Consider the following 23,079-nt stretch of genomic DNA (forward strand, 5'->3'; position numbering starts at 1 on the left):
TTGTGATTAACGCTGTGTCTCAGTGTTGCAACGGTTAATGCATGCGGCTCTTAAATCTAAATCTCTATATGATGTGTTATTTTTTATATAAATTACAACAACGTCTTTCCCCAGTATAGTTCTACTGTGAGGTGTTGCTAGAGAGTAATCACTCAACCGCTTCATTTCGACCTCATCTCTTATATGATGTTCTCTAAAACATAATACATGAGCTTTGTTAATAACGTCAATATCGTTTACGTTGATGGACAGTAAATCTAAGTTGTTATTTAGCTCCATTTTGTTTTGATAATAAACACTTTCACTGTTTACACTGTTACTACTACAGTTGCTGCACTTTTTGTATAATTTAAATTCCAAGAAAGCACTATATCTGCGGCCTGACTTGTCAACACAATAACTACTGTGATGATTATTTAACTGATTCCGTATTTCACAGCCTGGATTTTCTTCAAGTGAAAGGAATTCAGCCTCATCTGAGCTACAACTTTGAACACTGAACATTTATCCTTATAAAAAGTTTCTAGGTTGTAGCGAAGGGCAACTGGACGCTCCTCATTACTGTCATTGTCGTGCAGTTGACTTAACAGGGATACTATCTTGGCCTTTCCTTATTTGTTTAAATGCAAACCATGGCTTGTGTCATCATCATGGTTCAATGTACTTAAGTCTAGCAGATCACATAGTGAAACTTATTAGATAGTTTTTTTTGTCTCAGAGCTGTAGTAACGAATTTCTTCATTAACACATGACCACTGTGGCAAGTCATGTCGCACTGACACGTTTCTGATAACGACGCTGTTGGCAACGAAAACGAGACGAAGTGTCGCAATTATGTTAAACTGTGGTTCCTACACATCTATTAGGGAGACATTTGTGCAGCATTATACTTTCTCGCTAGAGATTCGGCTGCAAAAAGCTCTTGACAAGGAGCAGTTTGGCAACCGACTGGCATCGCAAACGTTGCAAGCATTAGGTGCTCTCGTTGGTCCGGCATAGTCACTACTAATGTTATGGCTGTTCATCAAGATTTGTCATTGTGGAAATTAGAAAAGAAAGCAACTATCCTTCTGAAATTCCAGTCCGTGTCAAAATAGACAGTGTGCCTACAGTGTCATACAAAGAGTATTGCAGGAACAAAAGTTAACATGAAGGCAAAATCACATGCAACGGTCACAGATGATGCAACCCAAGAAAGAAGAATGTAACTGTTGGAATATGTATATGAAGCTGTCCAAGCAACACAGCACGTTTTGACGTCACTACGAACCTGCTCAGGAACATCGCAAAGGCAATGGAAGGAAAATTGATGCAGTTTTGACCCGACTTCATCACAATGGTGCTGGTACCACAGACATTTCGGGGAGGCAGCTCGGCAGTGAACCAATCCCTGTAGCCGACCAAACGTCCATAGACGAATGTTAGAGGATGCCAATGTTCGTCACCAGCTTTGTAAGCGTCGCATGGCAAGGTTGAAAATCGCCATGCTAATGCAACATTGTCGGCGGCTCAACGGTTGCTGACTTTGTTTGTCTATGATTATACATCTGGTAAAATTATCTCACTGATTCGCGACCGGGCGTGGGTGTCTACCTCAAATGGCTGTGCACTACTACGAACAGACTCATGCAGCATACGCTCACTGCCCCTACCGACTCCTGCGCTAACACTTATACTGAATAAACAATGACATTGGATCTAGGACTTCCTCATGAAATTACATGCACGTTTACTCTTGCTAATGTTACCAACCCTGTACTCGGCACAGATTTTTTGCTGAATTTCCGTCTGTTCCCCGGTTGGTCAACAGCCATCTGATCGAAGTACTGGTACATGAAGATTCAAATGAAACTGGACTACGGAACCAGAACGTATTTTGGCCAATGGAAATGGTCACAGCAGTTCAAGAAGTTGATACCTTCCATTGGTACCCGTCACGTCACCATTCATGGGAAGAGATACCATACGAAAGTGCACCACATTCACCCTTCACTAGGACAATCTGTGGCTGCTCGGCTGAGGACGCTCCTGCCTCAGAAGCTTCTGAGGGCAAAAGCAGGTTTCGAATAAATGCTGAAATCAGGTACCATGAACAGATCTAATAGGTTGTGAGGTTCTCCATGCCATGTGGTAGGCAAAAACGATGTTTACTGGTGATCGCGCAGGCACTGCAGGGACCTTAATGCTCATACAATTCCTGATCAGTACACCGTATCTCTCATGTCTGACTATAGCTACGTCAGCAATCACGCTCACGTATGTAGTGTAACTGACTGAAAAAATCCACATTTACGAATTCTGGTAGCTTCAGAAGATGTACAGAAAACCGCAGTAACAACACCTTTCGGCCTTTTTCAATACAACTCACGCATTATTTTGGGTTGTGAAAAGTTCCACAAACGTGACAACACCTTATACATGGCGTACGTCGCTGTTTGTCATTTCTATTTTGTTGCAAGGACGACATCCTCATATTCTCTGCTACCACAGAAGAACATATCTCACACCTAAGACAACTTTTTCAGCGTCTACAAGAGTATGATATAGTTATTAATGCAGCAAAGTGTGGTTTCTGCAACACAGAGGTCCAATTTTTAGGATATTTAGTCTCAGCGGAGCACGTCTCAACACTTCCGTTTTGGGTCACAGCAGTGCAACACATGCCTTTGCTGACAACCTACAAAGGGCTGGCCAGGTTTTTAGGGATAGCCAGTTTCCACTGCCAGCAAATCCCTTGACTGGCGAAGCAACAGGAACCGCTTAGCACACAGCTTTCTGGCCAACAAACATCTGGTAGCGCAAAACGACTTGCACCCCAACGAGTGAAGAGGCATTCACAAAGTCAGACGAGGTTAAGCAGCATGGTTGATTAATCTATGCACTAATGCATATGATCCAAACCACTATTCGAGCAGTTCTGCACAGAAAGTGGACGGCCATTGGCAACTGCTCACATTTTATTCAGAAAACCCTATGCCGTGACAAAGAGAGATCGTGAGTTGCTGTCGATTCTTGAGGTAGTCAAGGATTTCAAGTCATCAGTGAAGGGCATGCATTTTACCGTTTTTACCAATCACTTGTTTCTTCCAACGTGCAATAGATCATGGATTGTTGCATCAGTGTAGACAAGCAGAATACATTACTTAATTTACAACTGATATGTCCCATTATAAGTATACAGTGGGAGACCTAATTGTCGATTAATGTTGCCTCTTGTAGGTGCATCACCTGTCGTTTATCTGAAAATGTTCGTGATAGGATTGTATCTCTTAATAAATGAAAATAGAAGTCCAGCAATTTATTCCACATAATCACACAAAATCACTTTGCATATTTATGTACAGAGTTCGATGCCTATCGCTAAAGACCAGGCTTCATAAAAGAAAATATTTGTTAAGGTCTCTTTGTACTCACATTTCATGGATAATTGATACACAAAGTAGTGTTTCCTATACAAACTGTTTACAAGGCACACAGAATGATGATAATTATTTGTTAAGGTATAGTGGGATGTTTACAAATGTTACTTGTTAAGTCGGTCCCTGATTTCAATAGTCACTGCTCATATCCTTGAATAATCCAAGGCTAAGTTCAAACAACAGCACTAGAGCACACAGTGTAGGGACCACTTAAATCGCAAAGGAAGTTACGTACTGACCAAGACTTAAATACAAGGAAAACCAGAAGCATAATTTCGGAATGGCGTGCATTTCGTCCTTATGTAGGTGTGCACTATAATATGATGTGATTCTGATTATTTGATCCCTATTTGAAATTTCCTGAGGTCAAATAACTCCTTTTGAAATAGCTGTAATAGTTATTGTCAGACTTTATCAAATTACCAATCTGAGAAGTAGGTATTAAAACGTACAGATCCATATTATGCTGAAACTATAGGAATTCCTGACTTTTAGGTATGTCATCCATATTGATTATTTAAATTGTAATATTAAAAATGATGCAGTTCTTAATTATGGCAATCACATATTTGATATTGATGTCATTGGGTTCAGAAATTCCATAAATTTATAGGGGTTTGATCACAATAAGCTGAAAGTTTGGGCTGGTTGAAATCTTAAAACACCTGTATCTTCTGAATTAATTATGATTCATCTAAAATAAACATGTCTTTGAAATGAGCAAAGTTTGGTTAACAATTTAAAAATAATATGCTTTTCTGAATCTATTTATTAGCTCACTAGATTTTTATGGACACTTTCTATACCTAAAACTTTAAAATACAATAACTTTTGAAATCCTCGTCCCAGCAGAATTTATTAACAGAAACATACAGAACAGTGAATTGCAGAATCCGAATAAGTAGATTTCACATATAGAAATGGATTTACATTAGTTTGTACATTCATGTGTTGTGTGCTCATATGACAGATTCTATCATCTAAATTTTTGGTTAGAATAACAGGAAGAAAAGGAAAAAAACTAGTATAGATCTTAGCTATTGATATCAGAAATATAAACGAAAAGTAGGATGGTGGGGGCCAACTGGCTTTGTCACATCTGCCTCTCTCCATCCCATGGAATTGTACAAGTGAATATTACGAAATATGAAAATGGATAATTCCATAGTAAAAAGTTTCCATAAATACAATGTGAAGTCAATATTTTGAATATTGTATCACATGTTTCAGTAATTTTAAGTAAGTCCCTGAAGACACTGGTCATCTGTTTACACTTTTATACATAAACAGAAAAATTTACAAAATTCAGTCTTTCTTAATTATTGCATATTACCGAAATTTAGTTAAAAAAAGAAATTTTAAAGAATTACAAAACTCAAATTGCTGTAAATCATAATTTTACATTAACCAATAGTCATTAACAAACTTGAAAGAATTTAATAAAAGGGATTAACTTTTTCAGTAAAAAAATTATCTATCACCTTAAAAGCCACTTTTTTGTTGTCAGTTTTTAACCACTTCACTTTCTCTGCACAATGTGAGTCCTTGGTGGGAGCAGTATTAACTCATGAGCACACGAAATAAATGAAAAATAAACCCTAATTAGATTCTTATAATTAAAATCATTAAATTCACAAAATTTAACTTACACATACCAGTGCAGGTATAAATACATACATAAACGTTTTATTAGCTTTTTTCAACAATAACTATGTAAACTGTTGCATGGTTTGGTGCTGTCCCTATTTTACTGTCAGGAGTCATGTTCCTTTAATTCAAGTCTTAGTCCCAAATCATCATCTGCTCAGTGTCAGCAATTGCAGTTTTATGTCACATATTTTGTAAATATTTAAAACTTTACCTTTGCCTGTTTTTGCATTTTCTTTGTAGATAAAGCATAGAAATTTTCAGTTACCACTATCCTTTGTGAAGAAGAAAAGCCATTGACACTCATTTGGGAGTACACAGAAAATACTAACATTTTCATGACATGACTCAATAGTTTTGTACAGAGTTTCCATACCCAGCATTATACAATCACAAGATAAAATTCTTTTATGGAAATTTATTGTTTTAACATTTGAATGGTGCCAGTTCAAGTAGTTTTGATAGGATATTGCTTTGTTTTCTAATGGACAGAAAGGTAAAGATATGGTGATGCTAGCCTATCCTCCCTCTCATCCAGAAAGGATAGACTCAACAATATTACAGTAAAGTAAATAATTAAAAGGGAAAGATTTTGAAAAATAACTGAGGAAAATGCAACAGCAACCACCCACCAATATCATTTATTATTCAGATTTGCATAAATGGACAGTGGTGGTTGTGCCCCAACGGTAGCATAGGAAAATTTATCACTGAAGCTGTTTCCTGTGCTCCTTTACTGATGATACCAAATTAAATTTTAATTCTCTTGTAATGCAAAATAATTATACGTAGTATATAAACAAACAGAATCAGTATTAAGCATGGCAATAATAATAACAAAGTAAGAAAGTTCTTTCATTTAAAGAAGGGATAGTATTTTTATATAAAGTAAGCAATATTCAATTTGTTGGTAGAACTGAAAATTCTGATCATTCATGTGTAGTGACTATTGTAAGTCAAAGTAAACCATTAATTTTGTTTCATATTTGAGTAAAATTTTCATAAATGCAAACACTAATGTTCGTAGTAAGTTAAAATAAACATGCCTAGGGCATGGTTGGATGTATTGACTTGTTTGGTTTGTATGTTATCAATCTTGTGTCCACTGATGAGGTCTTTGGATAGTGAATATGCATAATGGTAACTGAAATATTTTTTGTGAACTAGTGTCTACCATGGAGGTCTTTAAAAGTGCTAGCACACATTCAGAAAATTAACTATAAACATGACCCATGGAATTTCTCTCTGTTCATGAAAACTTTAAGTGATAAGGTCATAAGTGAAAAATATTAATGGTACTACTGGCTTTCAAAGATAAAGATGACACCAAAGGAACTGCAAATGGATCTCTGAAGAGAGCGTAGGATCATAGCTAGAGTATCAAAGGAAGATTGTCACTAAATCAACAGGGAGTATAATTTATATATGTGAAAACTATTGCAAAACATCTATTAAAGATTACTGATTAATCTGTGATGGTAATTCGTTTATCAAGAACAAAGTAATTATATTAAAAAGTTAATCAGACTCCAAATTTTGTTGTTTTCTGACTAAATCCAGTGCCCCAAATCTGGATGATATGACCCATGCCAGATATTAAAAGGTGACCAGTCAGAAAGTGTGTGTGTGAGTTTGTCGAGAAAAGTGTAACTCCACAAATTTTTAGATGAGTGGATAAGAAAAGGAAGAATGATCTCGCCCTGCTTAGGAAGCATCAATGGCCAGTTTGTGTAATCACTAAAGAGTAGCGAATCCTCTCCCTAAATGACATTATGACTCTTTAGCAATTCTTTTATTCTATCAGTAAAATTATGTCTCCAATCTTATTAAGTTCAACATCAGTTTTTTTGTCATAGGAACTAGAGAAATCACATAAGGTTTCAAATCAATTACAAAAGTTTGTCTGATTTCACATAAGCCAGTTCTTAGGCATTGTTAGCACCTACTCTGGTGATTTAAAAGGAACCATGGTACACTTGTAAGAACTTCTTAATTTCATCACTCACTTTGCTGGATTTTTCTTTTGTTTTTACCGCCATTAAATCACGACATTTATAAGTAATAGATTTTACATTTTTGTCATGTCTCTTTCTGCTGTTTGCTTTTTCATCATTTATTTGTGTAACCTTATATTTTCATTATGTGCTATTTCATGTAACATTAGAAAATCTGTTTCTTCCCCAATTTTATAAGAAAGTTTTTTTTCAAATATTAATTCACATGGTGGAAACCACTAATTATTAATGATGTTCTCAAATTAGTATATGTAATTATCCCAAGCAAAGTGTTTCTTATTACAATAGATATGACATAGCCTGTTCATTCCCTTCATTACTGTCTTGCTCATACTGCCCTGAAGAAAGTATATACACTCCTGGAAATTGAAAAAAGAACACCGTGAATTCATTGTCCCAGGAAGGGGAAACTTTATTGACACATTCCTGGGGTCAGATACATCACATAATCACAGTGACAGAACCACAGGCACATAGACACAGGCAACAGAGCATGCACAATGTCGGCACTAGTACAGTGTATATCCACCTTTCGCAGCAATGCAGGCTGCTATTCTCCCATGGAGACGATCATAGAGATGCTGGATGTAGTCCTGTGGAACGGCTTGCCATGCCATTTCCACCTGGCGCCTCAGTTGGACCAGCGTTCGTGCTGGACGTGCAGACCGCGTGAGACGACGCTTCATCCAGTCCCAAACATGCTCAATGGGGGACAGATCCGGAGATCTTGCTGGCCAGGGTAGTTGACTTACACCTTCTAGAGCACGTTGGGTGGCACGGGATACATGCGGACGTACATTGTCCTGTTGGAACAGCAAGTTCCCTTGCCGGTCTAGGAATGGTAGAACGATGGGTTCGATGACGGTTTGGATGTACCTTGCACTGTTCAGTGTCCCCTCGACGATCACCAGAGGTGTACGACCAGTGTAGGACATCGCTCCCCACACCATGATGCTGGGTGTTGGCCCTGTGTGCCTCGGTCATATGCAGTCCTGATTGTGGCGCTCACCTGCACGGCGCCAAACACGCATACGACCATCATTGACATCAAGGCAGAAGCGACTCTCATTGTTGAAGACGACACGTCTCCATTCGTCCCTCCATTCACGCCTGTCGCGACATCACTGGAGGCGGGCTGCACGATGTTGGGGCGTGAGCGGAAGACGGCCTAACGGTGTGCGGGACCGTAGCCCAGCTTCATGGAGACGGTTGCGAATGGTCCTCGCCGATACCCCAGGAGCAACAGTGTCCCTAATTTGCTGGGAAGTGGCGGTCCGGTCCCCTACGGCACTGCGTAGGATCCTACGGTCTTGGCGTGCATCCGTGCGTCGCTGCGGTCCGGTCCCAGGTCGACGGGCACTTGCACCTTCCGCCGACCACTGGCGACAACATCGATGTACTGTGGAGACCTCACGCCCCACGTGTTGAGCAATTCGGCGGTACGTCCACCCGGCCTCCCGCATGCCCTCGCTCAAAGTCCGTCAACTGCACATACGGTTCACGTCCACGCTGTCGCGGCATGCTACCAGTGTTAAAGACTGCGATGGAGCTCCGTATGCCACGGCAAACTGGCTGACACTGACGGCGGCGGTGCACAAATGCTGCGCGCCTAGCGCCATTCGACGGCCAACACCGCGGTTCCTGGTGTGTCCGTTGTGCCGTGCGTGTGATCATTGCTTGTACAGCCCTCTCGCAGTGTCCGGAGCAAGTATGGTGGGTCTGACACACCGGTGTCAATGTGTTCTTTTTTCCATTTCCAGGAGTGTAGATATTTTTATATGTTTCATTTTGGATTGGCCTGTGAATTGCAAAACTCTTTCTGCAGTAAACTGATGTCCACTATCTGAAAGCAATGCAGTTGTGATACCTACTTTCAGAAAATAGCCAGTTTCAGAATTTTCAATTATCCTTTAGTGTTGGCTCTTTTCATAGGACAAAATTTAACATTTTTGACAAAAGTGTCCAGAACTAAAGGTAAAGTTCCTAGTAAACTGACTGCTATCAATTCTGTTGGTTCATGAGGTAATACTGAATGCCTGAAAACCTTTAATGGAATATTATTCTATTTTCTATTCTATATGGAATATTATTCAATTTTTCTTACTCATCTAAAAAGCTATTGCTTCTTGTATTTTAGCTCTCAGTGTTCCACACAAGTAATCAGTCAATGCATGCACATGCTACTCTGAGAAACATAATTTCCATTCCTGATTATCTACAGATTTGCTTCTGAAAAATGACCCTTTCTGAATTAGATACTACTGCTTTATTTTTGAAAAATTATCAGAACTGTAATAATGTTTTATGAGTTTTACCTTGGGGTCTTTATTGTGCTCTCTCCTCATGTATTTGCAAATTTTTTCTAATTGATTTTTCTTTCTTTGACACTGGCATATACAATATTTTGATCAAACCACTTTCTGTTTCTACCTTCTTCCTTCTTGTAAACAGAAAAATACTTCAGCAATAATATTATCCTTCCCTTTTATATATATCACCTCTGTGTCAAACTGTTGCAAATACATGGGCTACCTTCTCAGCTTGTTCTGCTTCAGTCTCCTCTGCTGCAAGAAACTCAAAACTTTGTAATCAATATAAACAATTTTTTAGTGTCCTAATAAGTATACCTCAAATTTCTGAAAACCAAATACAATGCTAATGCTCCTAGCTCTGAAACCCCTTAATTTTTCTCTTTAGAATGCATCATTCGAATGTCAAAGACTATTGTCCCATTGCAAGATAACCTTCGCAAACAAATTCTTGTGGTCCACGAAATGATAGGGCCCTGCGAGCATAAATAATTTCTAGTGGGTTGGTTTAACCAACCAGAAATAATTTGAATGCAATGGATAACGCAATTTTTTGGAACCTCTATACAAGGCACCTGTGCAGGGCTTAATAGGGAGCATAGAGCCATTATTTACTTCCATGACCTAGCTTTGAACTGTGATACTGACTTTCACCTATTCTTTATGATGGAAGGAGGAAATAATCAGTCGTAGGGTATAAGTTAATTGATATTTATTCAATACCGATTATATTACAATAACTAGCCGTGTGTCTGTTGGAATATACATCATCACAGCTGGTCTCTCTAGCTAACATGATTCTCTTTGGCCAAGTAATTATGGAATGGAGAGGGGAGTGCAGACCTGGCTTCGATGTAATTTTACGCAGGCCACAATTATACCTAAACCCATGCTTATTACAACCTATTGCTAAATGTCACGCAGAACAAGTTCAACAAAGACACTACAAGCGAACTCGTTCAGGGCAGGCGAGTATTTCTTGCTTTGAGAAACAACACCACATTACTGAGCTGAGGGGAAGAATATCTACTATCATATGGCATTAAAAATTTGCAAGTCTTTATTCCATCAATAGGCATTAAAATCTGAACTTTTCTGGATACAAGAGTTTAACGATGTATCTTTAATGTATTACGCAACATTGCCAGCAAATCAAATAGTTATGGGGGGGGGGGGGGCACAAGAAACATTAACTAATTATCACATTAGTACTATTCTACACATGTGGCCAAGTTGCACTAGCCAATAGAAATGCAAAAAATACGGACTCACAAGATTATTCCTTCCCTATCTTACACTCGCCCACTACTGTATTGTTATTCACTCGTCTACTACACATTTTCAGACCAAAACTGCACTTTACCAATGTGGCGGTTGCCAAAACCAAGCATGTGGCGAGAAAGCAAGTACACAAGGAGAAAATATGAAGAATAAACAAAAAAAACCTCAAAATATCACTGTAAAGGAAAGACCACATTTAAAAAAAGTAGATGAGTGGACTTTCATTAAAGATAGAGCACTAATGCGACTGTGAGCTTAAGGCCCATAGTGTGTGGCCTGATCAAGGCATAAACGCGAATTTCTACTGAAATTTGACTAAATTATGAAAATAAACTCCTTCTGGGGGTTTAGTGGTAATCTCACACCTGATTTCAACATCTAGGCTTTATTATTAGAAGTTTTGAGACATTCTGATACCTTCATTAACATTACCAAAATCGAGAGCTGCGTCTCCACATCTGTCGAACGCCGCTACCCAGGAACAAGTGGGCCTCCGAACATCTCGCCTGACAATTGTTCGTTCAAAACGTGGTGGAGGGGATGGTTCGCCAACCTGACAGAGCCAATACTCATCCCTTAGTGACCTTTCTGACCTGACTTGTTGCACACTATCTTTGACAAACTTGTTCCTGTTTAAGGGTTGGTACTATCCTACCACAGAACCACTCTACTCATGCAATGCTATAATCTCTGACCAAAGCCTTCTGCTACTTCTCATAATATCTCATTCATGCAGTCCAAGGTCGCATAAGGAAAAGGATGCAAGGAAATGTAGCGTACACGAAATAAAAATCAATGAATAAATAAATAAACACCACTTGGTCCATTCTCTACTGCTTGTTACCCACGGATTTACTTCTGTGGAGTTACACACTATCTCTATAACTCTCTTGTATCGGAATTTATTGAGAAAAATATAGAACAGGACAACAAGTTCCTTTTCACAACATTGAATTCCATTTTCTGTTTTGATGAGTCCAGAAATTTCTACCCCCCAACCCATGACAACTAGCATCAGTACCCATACAGAACAGCAAAGAAAAGTCTGTTTGATAGAATATTTCACTATTAACCATTTCATCTTTTAATTTTTGAAAAGCTTCCATATATTCATCTGTCCAGTTTCAAATTACATTTTTCTTTAATAAATTCCCTAAACATGAGTGATTAACTGACCAATGACTTACAAATTTACAGGAGAAACCGAAAAAGCCCAATATGGCTTTCAATTCTTTTTTAGTCCTAGGAGGTGGAAAATCATCTACAGTCTTTAATTTCTTGGAACCTGGATAGATTCAATTTTCAACTGATGTATGTCCCAAAAATGCAATCTACTTTTTAACCAACTCTGATTTGCTGATGTTTAATTTCATGCAAACGTTTCTGAATAGCCTGTAAAACTTTATCCATTAAGGTACAATGCTCGCACCAGCTTGAATATGCAGTATGTCATTTACCTAAACATTTATTCTATTTAGTAACACCTGATCCATAGCCCCGATGAATACATAAACTGATACATTCAGTCCAGAAGGCACCACACAATAATGATGGCATGTACTTTCATGCAGGGAAGCAGTACAAGATATAGATTCCTTAACCAACCCCCACAGGTGACATCAAAAGAAGATAAAAATCTAGCTCTATAGAATTTGTTTAGGATTTCATTTATATTAGCAGGCTTATCATTTTCAATTTACACAATTTCATTTAGTCTTCTGGTATCCAACACTACTCTCACACCCCCATTTTTTGCCAACTATTACTAAATGGTTATTATACCAACTGTAAGATGTTTCTATAGTTGTCCATGAAATAATTTCTTCTATTTTTCTTTTAATTGCCTCTTTTATTCAAAATGCCATTAGACAAGGTTTCTTGAAAAAGGGTTCATGACCTTCAAATTTTGATTTTCATTCAAAGTTTTTTACTGATTCAGGTTTTTCAGAGAATATTTTAACTAAATCATGTTTTTGTTCTACAGTTAAAGTCTCAATATGTTCTACTTTTTCCCTGCTGAATACAATAGTCTTTTCCACTTCTTTTTGATTATTTCCATTATCTGCAGCTAGATACCTTACAGAAAGCTTTCCTTCCATATGACTCACATTACCCAGTTTACCAAGAAAATTTACTTCATTTGCATTACATTATAATCAGAACAAAATTTTCCAGTTACAAAATCAATTTTGATGTTCCATCTGCACAAAAACTCAATTTCAAAAAGTACATCAATATTAAGACTAGCAATAATTAAAAATTTACAATTTATCTTTTGGTTGGCCAATTTTGTGGTTAACAGTACATCTTCTTTACTGGCTTTTGAGATTTTTCCAGCAGCACCCATAACACTAATTCCATAAACCCTCATAGCAACTAAGCCCTATTTGTTTCTTATACAATCAAAAACTGATTGAGATTCTCAATTCAGTTCACTCCCACTGTCTAAAAAGCACTTAACTACTACTCCTTGTACCTTAACTATAACCACAGAATTATACAGGGTGATTCAAAAAGAATCCCACAACTTTAAAAATATGTATTTAATGAAAGAAACATAATATAACCTTCTGTTATACATCATTACAAAGAGTATTTAAAAAGGTTTTGTTTTACTCAAAAAAAGTTCAGAGATGTTCAATATGGCCCCCTCCAGACACTCGAGCAATATCAACCCGATACTCCAAATCGTTCCACACTCTCTGTAGCATATCAGGCGTAACAGTTTGGATAGCTGCTGTTATTTCTCGTTTCAAATCATCAATGGTGGCTGGGAGAGGTGGCCAAAACACCATATCCTTAACATACCCCCATAAGAAAAAATCGCAGGGGGTAAGACCAGGGCTTCTTGGAGGCCAGTGATGAAGTGCTCTGTCACGGGTAGTTGACGTTCATGTAGTTACGGACAGATAAGTGCCAATGTGGTGGCGCTCCATCCTGCTGAAATATGAATTGTTGTGCTTCTTGTTAGAGCTGAGGGAACATTCAATTCTCTAACATCTCCAGATACTGTAGTCCAGTTGGAGTAGCACCTTTGAAGAAAAAGGGACCAAAAACTTTATTGGCTGAAATGGCACAGAAAACGTTCACCTTAAGCGAGTCACGTTCATACTGAGTTGTTTCCCGCAGATTCTCAATGCCCCATATACAGACATACTTCATTCGAAATGCACGCTGAACAACTGTCGTCGATTCACTTACGCCGTACTCAATAACACAAAAAGCTTTCTGTTGAGCAGTCGCCATCTTAGCATCAACTCACGCTGACGCCTAGTCAACAGCGCCTGAAGCGAACAAATGTACAACTAAATGAAACTTTATAGCTCCCTTAATTCGCCGACAGATAGTGCTTAGCTCTGCCTTTTGTCGTTGCAGAGTTTTAAATCCCTAAAATTGTGGTATTCTTTTTGAATCACCCTGTATATTTCATTATTATTCTCTGAAGTGTCTGGTTTCCTACAAGTCCTCATCTGTTTTTGTTCTAGAATTTTTCTTTGCAACAGGATTTCAGCATTCCTTTGTGATCCATTTGAAACCATGGGCACATGTGGATCACCAAAATTTTTTCAGCTAAAGTCAAGTGATACATAGTAGTATCCTTCTTACTACTTATGTCTTGTATACTCCTCTCCTCATTAATAATCCCATTTTTCAGAACTACTTTCCCTTTACTTTTTCATTATAAACAAATTCAAATACTTCTTCACTGCCATCACTACTTGGTGATTCATCATTCACCTCATCTTCTGAACTACTATTGTTATCACTACACTATCATTATCATTCAACATTTGGTTAACAATTTGATCTTTTCCATTATTATTATTAAACCGGAAGCCAGAGATTTCAAAGTTGATGCTCATTGTATGGACCTACCTTCTGGTATCTCCTCTTGATTGTCATTGATTTCAGTTTGTAACAGTGGAACAGCATTTTCATTTTCAGCTTAACTGTTTGATCAGACAAGTTTTCAAATGAATTTTCAACACTAGTACTACTGGAAATTGCGCTACTTAATTCCAGACAATAGATACTAATTTCCTGTTTAATGCTGTTTGCTATTTCTGTGTTATTTACCTCTACTGATTCATTTTCATACTGATTTAGCACATAATTTGGTTCCTCGCACTTCCTTTCTAGTATACAAAGTGCTTTCCTACCATATCTATAATTTTGAGGCTACATATTGCCTTATTTATAAAAAATATTTAATTCCACGTCTTTTTGGTACAAAACCAGTGTTATATTTGATATTGTATTGCTGTATGCAGTCTTTCTCCAAAGTTCGAGCCTCAATTGATGTAAATCTTAGTTTCCCTGAATCCTGAATTGTATGACCATTTCTCCTTCCATTCCAGTTACGTGAGTTTTTATATTCATTCCTACCACTTCTGTTATTTTAACTTCTCCAGTTATCCCAGTGATTATTTTGCTTATCTCATCTATCAATCCTATTCATTTGGTAATTATTTCTACTCCCATTTTTCCTTGCTGAGGTCGCTTTGTGTACCCAAAAATAGGTTTAATTCTTTCTACTCTTCCCAAATAAGTTAAAAACTCATTTAAATTTCCTCTTGGAGCAGATAAAATTATTTCTTTCACTCTTTGAGGCAATTTGTTTTTCTAACATCAAGATAATTGTTTCACTACCCAAATCCTGATCAAGATATTTCACTAAAAGTAACTTCGCTACTTTACATTCTCAGCGCTCCCTTGCTCATAAACACAATGTCAGTTTTTATATTGGTCCTTACACGTCCACAGAAGTATATGTAAATTCCATTAGTGCCACGTTCCATTAAAAATCACTTCTAAACCTTGTTCTTAGTGCTCACAATGCTACAAACATACACTGTATCAAGTCTGATATTGATCCTCACTCAGGGCACCAGATGTGTGGTTATGGGAAAGGGGGGACCTACCTGTAGATTAATGTTGCCTCTCAGTAGCTGCACCACTAGTCCTTGAGCTGCAAATGTTCATGTAGGATTGTATCTCTTAGTAAATAAAAAAGAGAAATCTAGTAGTTCTTTTGACATGCTCACACAAAATCACTTCAAATATTTATTCATGGAGTTTGATTCCTATCGCTAAAGACCAGGCGTCGTTGCAGATCAAAACTGTTTATGCAGGTCTCCTCTTTGTACTCACATTTGATGCATGACTTTAATTTATATTTCCCAAAAGGATGAGAATTGTGAATTAATTGGCACACAAGGTAATTTTCCTAGAGCAGATCAACAAATTGTCTACAGCACAAGCAGAATGACGATAATAGTTCACTAAGGTGTAGTGGCATGTTTACAGATGTTTCTTGTTAAGCCTCTCACTGATTCTAATAGTCACTGCACATATCCTTCAACAATCCCAAGGCCAGTTCTAATAACAGTTCTAGAGCACACAGTGTAGTATCCCAGAACAATCTACAAACAGACCAAGACATAACCACAACAAAAACCAGAAGCATAATTACAAATGCTCATTTCACCTGTATACAGAGACACTCTAAAGTATGATGTGATTTTGGTTACTTAATTACTGTTTGAAATTTCCCTAGGTCAAATTATTATTTTTGAAATAGATGTAATAATTACTGTCAGACTATGTTTATCAAATTGCTGATCTGAGCAGTAGCTATTAAAATGTACGGAACCAAGTTATACTTACACAATGAGAATTCCTGACTTTAGATATGTCATCTATATTGATTATTAAAATCTGAATATAAAAAATGATGCAGTTCTAAATTATAACAATCGCATATTTGCTGTTAGTGTCATTGGGCTCATAAAACTTAGCCTGTTAACAGCATGTTAACATATTCCATAAATTTACAGTGGTTTGGTTACAATAAGACCTGAAAGTTTGGGATGGTTTAAATCTTTAATTACTTATATCTCATACCAAGCGAGGTGGCGCAGTGGTTAGACACTGGACTCGCATTTGGGAGGACGACGGTTCAATCCCGCGTCCGGCCATCCTGATTTAGGTTTTCCGTGATTTCCCTAAATCACTCCAGGCAAATGCTGGTATGGTTCCTCTGAAAGGGCACAGCCGACTTCCTTCCCCATTCCTTCCCTAATCCGATGAGACTGATGACCTCGCTGTCTGGTCTCCTTCCCCAAAACAACCCAACTCAACTTATATCTTTTGAAGTAATTATGTTTGAGCTAAGGTAAACAGGTCTTTGAAATGAGCAAAATTAGGCCTACAGTTTAGAGATAATCTACTTTTATGTTTTCTAGATCAGAGATTTTGAAATACAATAACTTTTGAAATATGTTGAACATGTATAACTGGATGAAAGTATCCCACACTCTAACTTCTGTTCAATCAAAAATTCACATTACTACGTTAGGTACAGGCCATGTTTCTTCAACAGAGTAAAAATCAGTAGTTGCTCTGCTATTCTAAGAATAAATGTGACGCATCGCTACAGGTATTTCGCCACACTGCAAGCAGTGATAAAGCTCAGCACTAGGACGACATTCTTCTGTCTTGGCCCCCATCGCGAACTGTGCTGAACAGCGTTTGAGATTGGTGCGACTGATTATCCACGCGCTACACACTGACCACAGTATCAGTGTAACAGTCATTATAAAAGCTCCCTTGGCCAGAGCCGAGCATGGTCAGTCTTCTTTGTACTTGGCGGGAAAACGAACATGTCTTCCTGAACGAGTGGTGCCTTTTGGTTCATGTTGAACCGGTTGAGGTAGTGGTGGAGTGGGAGGCTGGACTGTAGCCCCTTCCTTCTCCTCTTACGAAATCCTTGGCATTGTAGATGGTGCCTCTTTGAACATGTAGGCCACCATAGCCATGTTCACTGAAACTGAGCTTGTTTGCCATTCATGAGAGTGTCCGTGGCATGGAAACTCCTGTGCATAACGCAGTATGGTACAGTGTAAGGTGGTTGCACTGATGGTTTGACAGAACCTGTGCAAAGCACAACGTGAGTGCACATATCGAGATTCTTATGTGCGGACATTATGTGCTGTACGTGCCTAGTAGCTCTCACTGTTTTCATGCTGTTACTCATCTCATGGAGAGGATGTAGGAATTGCACCTGATCGTTAACATTGCATACCTATGTGGTGTCAAAGAATTCATCTGGCAGCCACAGTGACTTTCTGTATCCAAGCTCTGCTGCTGAAGCCCCAATGTCTGGTTTGAGTGCAGTCCTCAGACCAAGTAGGATGACAGGCAGTGTAGAAATCCATGTGGTCCCATAGCAAACCAGTTCTGCCTTCAGTGTGTGGTGCCACCTTCCCAGCATACTATTACTAGCCAAATGGTAGGCCTGGTCCTATCCACCAAACTTGGCTTGCTACATGAGCAATTCAGACTCGAATTGCCTCCCCCTGTTGTGTTTTATATGGAGAGGGCAACCAAATCTGGATATCCATGCTGACGTTAAAGCTACTGCAAGCGTTTCTGCCGAAATGTCGTCAGTAGGTACTGCTTCCAGTTAACACATGTGCCTATCGATCATCGTCATTAGATAGTGATGGCCGTCTGAGGGAGGCAATGGTTCTTACACATCTAGGTGAATGTAAGCAAAACGTAAAGTGGCATCTGGGAACTCTCCTATCGGAATGTGCACATGTTGGGCAATTTTGTATAACTATCAGTGCGGGCAAGCCCTAGTCTAACGGTCCATACCTGGCCACACACATCTCTGTGACATCAGCTTAACAATCACATGCACGCCAGAGAGACATAGTGTGTTGAGGTTATCAAACACTGTGCAGCAGAATGCAGTCAGTGTGTACAGTCATGAAGTGCCATGCAGCATGTCTCAGTACACATTGGCAGTTTCATCTGGAATGTCGACCAGTAGTAATTTTAGCGAAGTTTTGTCGTCGTGTAATAATACTTGTGGTGCAAGGTTTTCTCACAGCGTGACTGCTAGCTCTGTCACGTTCAGTGGTTGTGAAATAACTGATAATCTGGATTATCAGTCGGCCACCACGTTGGGCAGTTTGGAAATGTGCCACAAGTTCGTAGAGCATTGGTTTGTAAACTCGAGTTGCATGTTAAAATCATGTCGTGGTCACCACTGACTATATGAGAGTATCCTGCATTAGAACTTTCGTTAGATCAAAATGAGGTGGAGCTTCAACAGATTTATCGACTCTTGAAACCCCATTACTAAGTTAGATACAGGTATTGTTTTTTGAACAAGAGCAACAGAACATTCCAAACAAAGAGTAAAAATCAGTAATTGTGCTGCTGTTCTAAGAATAAGTCTGGCGCATCACTGCACCGCAAGCGGCGAAAACGCCCAGCGTCAGGACGACATTCTTCTGTGTTCGCACTCACATGCAAACTGTGCCAAACGACATTAGAGTTTGGTGCGAATGACTATCGCACACATTAACAGCAGTCTCAGCGTGCAGCAGTCGCTACAACATCATTTCCAGCAAGATTAATTTTTAAAAAAAATAACTTTCAGAGCAGTGCACTGCATAATCTGAATAAATAGGTGTCATAGGGAGAATCAATTTACATCACTTTCTAAATTCATGTAAGGTGTGCTTAGATAACAACTTTTATCATCAAAATTTTTGGGAAGAATAACAGCAAGAAAAGAAGAAAACTAATATAGATCCTAGCTATTGTAATCAGGAGTAGAAAGGTGGGCGCCAAGCCTGCTTTGTCACACAATTTCAGACAGTCATAAAGTTGTCACCGACTGCTTATTGCGAAACTGTGCATATGTACAGGCAATGCTACAGAATGAAATAGCAGCAACACTGCCAAAGGACGAAATGCTACACGACTTACTTCCGTGTGAGTAAATAGGTTTGCAACTGAAATGGTTTCCAGTAATGTACTGTGCCATGGCAATTTGGTGTGCAGAACAAACAACGCACATACATACCCATAGAATATCAGCCTGTAGTGCTTTGAGTCACACATAATCCATGTTGCAGGGCAATATCTAAATTAGTAGCAGAAAAGGTAGCGTGCCCAGAGACACAGAAGGACTGCAAAGCATGGCCACACTCCTGTCTGGAATTTCAGTACAAGAAAATCAGCTGGCATGCTTTCCCTCCATTGACACAGTTCCCATCACCAGTGACAGTATTTTCACACATACATTTTGCCAATGTCAGGCCATTACTCGGTTCAGATGGTATCTCTGTTTAGTTACGATGTGGCCTGAAGTTATTCACACACCAGGCACCGCCACTGAGACAGTGGCAAAGGCGCTGATATTCACATGGTTTTCGAGGTTTAGCATCCCACGACGATTACAATGCAACATGGACGTTAGTTCAAGTCGCAGTTATTTCAGGAGCTCCGTCGGCTATACCTTAGGAACCTCCATTGCACCACCAGCCACCACACTGCCAGTAATGGAATGGTGGAGAAGCTACACTGCACACCAGAAGGATGTGCTACCCGTCTGCATAGATGGACATCAGTCACTGTGCACACAGATGGGGTGAGAGACAGAGAACAGATATTTGTTGTAGCAAAGAACGTTTATTATCATTTTAGAATTCTTTTCATTATTATTTGGTTACTTCATTACGGTTTGAGTTTCAATAAAGACACTTACTGGTTACTTGTGTGAATTTATGTGGTAGTTGCACCCAGTGGCAGCTCGTGAGCATACATTCTGGGTGTTCACAAACTTTTATATTCAGATAAAAATGAGAGAGTGAAATTAATAGCACCTCCTGTATAATAGCTATGGTTACCAACATATTTACATAACTAGAGCCACTGCCAGCAACAGTGATAGTAACAGTAATAGTAATAATAGTTATAGTAATAATATGTGTAACTTGTCTGAAAAAATGAAAGAATTGTTTGTAGGTAATTTTGTTATTTTGTGCATAATTAAGTACAGTTTATGGCAAGAACGAAATAACGTGTAAGCTTTCGTTACTTTTAGTGCATAATTAAGTACAGTTTATGGCAAGAACGAAATAACGTGTAAGCTTTCGTTACTTTTAGTTTTGCATTCTTGTGTAAGTGAGAGTTTTGTGCTCTTTTATTTTTTCAGGCAAATGTGCAAGATTCCTAAGACATGCACTAGTTAACAATTTAACCTGAAGGCTAAAAATCAGAAAATCTTAAACTGCATCCACGCAACAACTTATAGTTATTATACACTTCTTTGTTCACTTATAGTCTGCTTATTTGATTTCGTCACTTTCTCAGTCAGTGGATCTAGTCTGAGAGGCCGTAATTTCTTTGTGGCTAACTTTTCCTGCTAATTTTCTTTTCTGTTAGCTCTTAAAACAGATTCAACAGAGTTCATGTTGACACTACACATGAAAGCAGATTCCAGCACAGTAAACAAATAATTACGAATACAAGCTTCCATTTGTGGAAATGATTAAATTCATGTAGTACTGTCTACCAACACGATCACATAACTAGAATAGAACTGAGGTGCTGAGAACTATAAGAGCCAAAAGCACACTGTCATCAACCTCACATTTAACTGAATATCAAAGAAACCAGTAAGATAGTATTTTTGTTAATGATCATATACACAATGTGGGCCTACTACAGCACAGATGAACCTGACCCACCAAAAGATCAACAGATATAAGAAGCATGAATAAATGCTACACTCTCACAGTGTCTCAAATGGATTACTGTATGATAAAGTCCAAAACTTAATATACTATATCTCGTTCACAATCCAAGAATGCAGGTTTTTCTGTCAGTATAACTACAGCACTTATTGATGTTCGACCTAATTTTACTATATAGTGATTGAATTGCCATATCTGAGGAGTGTGCTACTGTCTAGTAGGATTTATGTGAACTGAACAGGGATAAAAGTTGCTGCAGTTTGCTATCACCAGGTGGCATTGTTGTAAACTGGTAGTTGAGTGGTAAGGGCTAGCCATGCACACCATGAACTATGTACATTATTTATCTATTCCATATGTATTTGGCCCATAAAGCAATTACATCGCTCCAACTGTGCATGCCCAAAAGCCCCTTAAAACGTGCACAATTGAAGTTGTGCTCACGATCCTCATACCAAGATTCACAGAGTCCAGAGGAGCAGCAATGGAGCATAGCATGGTATATTTATTATGTGTATTTTAGATTACTGCATCTACATTACGTTCAACATCATTCAAAGAAAAATGACCAATAACTCTGAAAAGTGTCGAAGGTTAGGATGTTTATGTTCTCTTCAGCTCTTGTGCTCACTCACAGGCACACAGCCTACGTAAAAAAATTATTTCCAAAGTGTCTTAAATCCAAACGTATTGAATTTCAGTATTTGTCTGTGACAAGTGTTTTATACTGTCAGGTATGATGTTAACACATAGTTATATATTCTGTGTTGAAACGGTTGGAAAATCGCTTATATTTCCAAGTGTCTTATTTCCCAGCTGTATTTATTTCTAACATGTCTTGTATCCATTTGACCAATGCCCTACTTGTACAAAGCACGTGATTCATCATGGGCACTGCTATGACGCTCATTGTTATTTGGCAGTTAACAATAGTCGGCTATGAGTTTGTGTGTTGTTTCTTGTGCTTATTTGTGAGTAGTAAACAGAAGGCTAGTCTTGAAGAAGATGTAGTAAGTCTGTCCATGGTGGACATCGTCAATCTAAAACGAAATCAATAAATTATCGTTAGACTGTAAAAACTTACCTGAAACTGCCTCAGACCCACTTCCCAACTGTGATGCGGCAGCTACGAGGTCGTGGTGGTGAAGTGGGGCCCAGGCAGTTTCAGATAAATTTTTACAGTCTCACGATAATTTATGGATTTGTAGTTTTAGCTCGGCGATATCCACTATGGATAAACGGTAGTTACTTTTACTCTGAAGAAGATTGGGTTATCCCGACTGAAACCTAGGTAAACTTTGCAACTTAGTCTGTTGGTTTTTTAAAATTAAAATTAAAGTCTAGTTATCTAACCCACATATTAGTTGTATATGCTCCTCTAACTAAAAAGTTACCACTGTTGCAATGTGGATTTGTTATTTCATTTCAGACTGCGAACAGAAAATATGTACCATCCCAACTATCGATCAAAGTAATGTACAAGTTATTCCTTGAAGCTAATATAGAGAAAAAAGAAGTCCAGTCCTACAAATACCACCTCTATTGCAAGTTTTCCACTTGTGAGTTTAGCCTTGGATGTGGAACACCACAAGCAGATATACAGTAAGTAGTTATTGTGAGGAACACCAACAATGTTTCAAGTTTGAAGAGAATGAAGAGAAATGCAAGACAATAGTGTGAAAAATTCTTGTACACAAACGCCATGCAAAGAGATTTCATGGATTCTTGAATGCAACAATAACATGTGATGATACAACTTGTTTTGTATTTGATATGATACAAAATCAGACTACGCCTCTTACAACTACATGTGAGGTGTTTCGCGGTCGCCAGCTCTGTCATTGGCCACTGT

This window comes from Schistocerca gregaria, chromosome 3 (assembly GCF_023897955.1).
Source record: "Schistocerca gregaria isolate iqSchGreg1 chromosome 3, iqSchGreg1.2, whole genome shotgun sequence".
Classification (NCBI taxonomy): domain Eukaryota; kingdom Metazoa; phylum Arthropoda; class Insecta; order Orthoptera; family Acrididae; genus Schistocerca; species Schistocerca gregaria.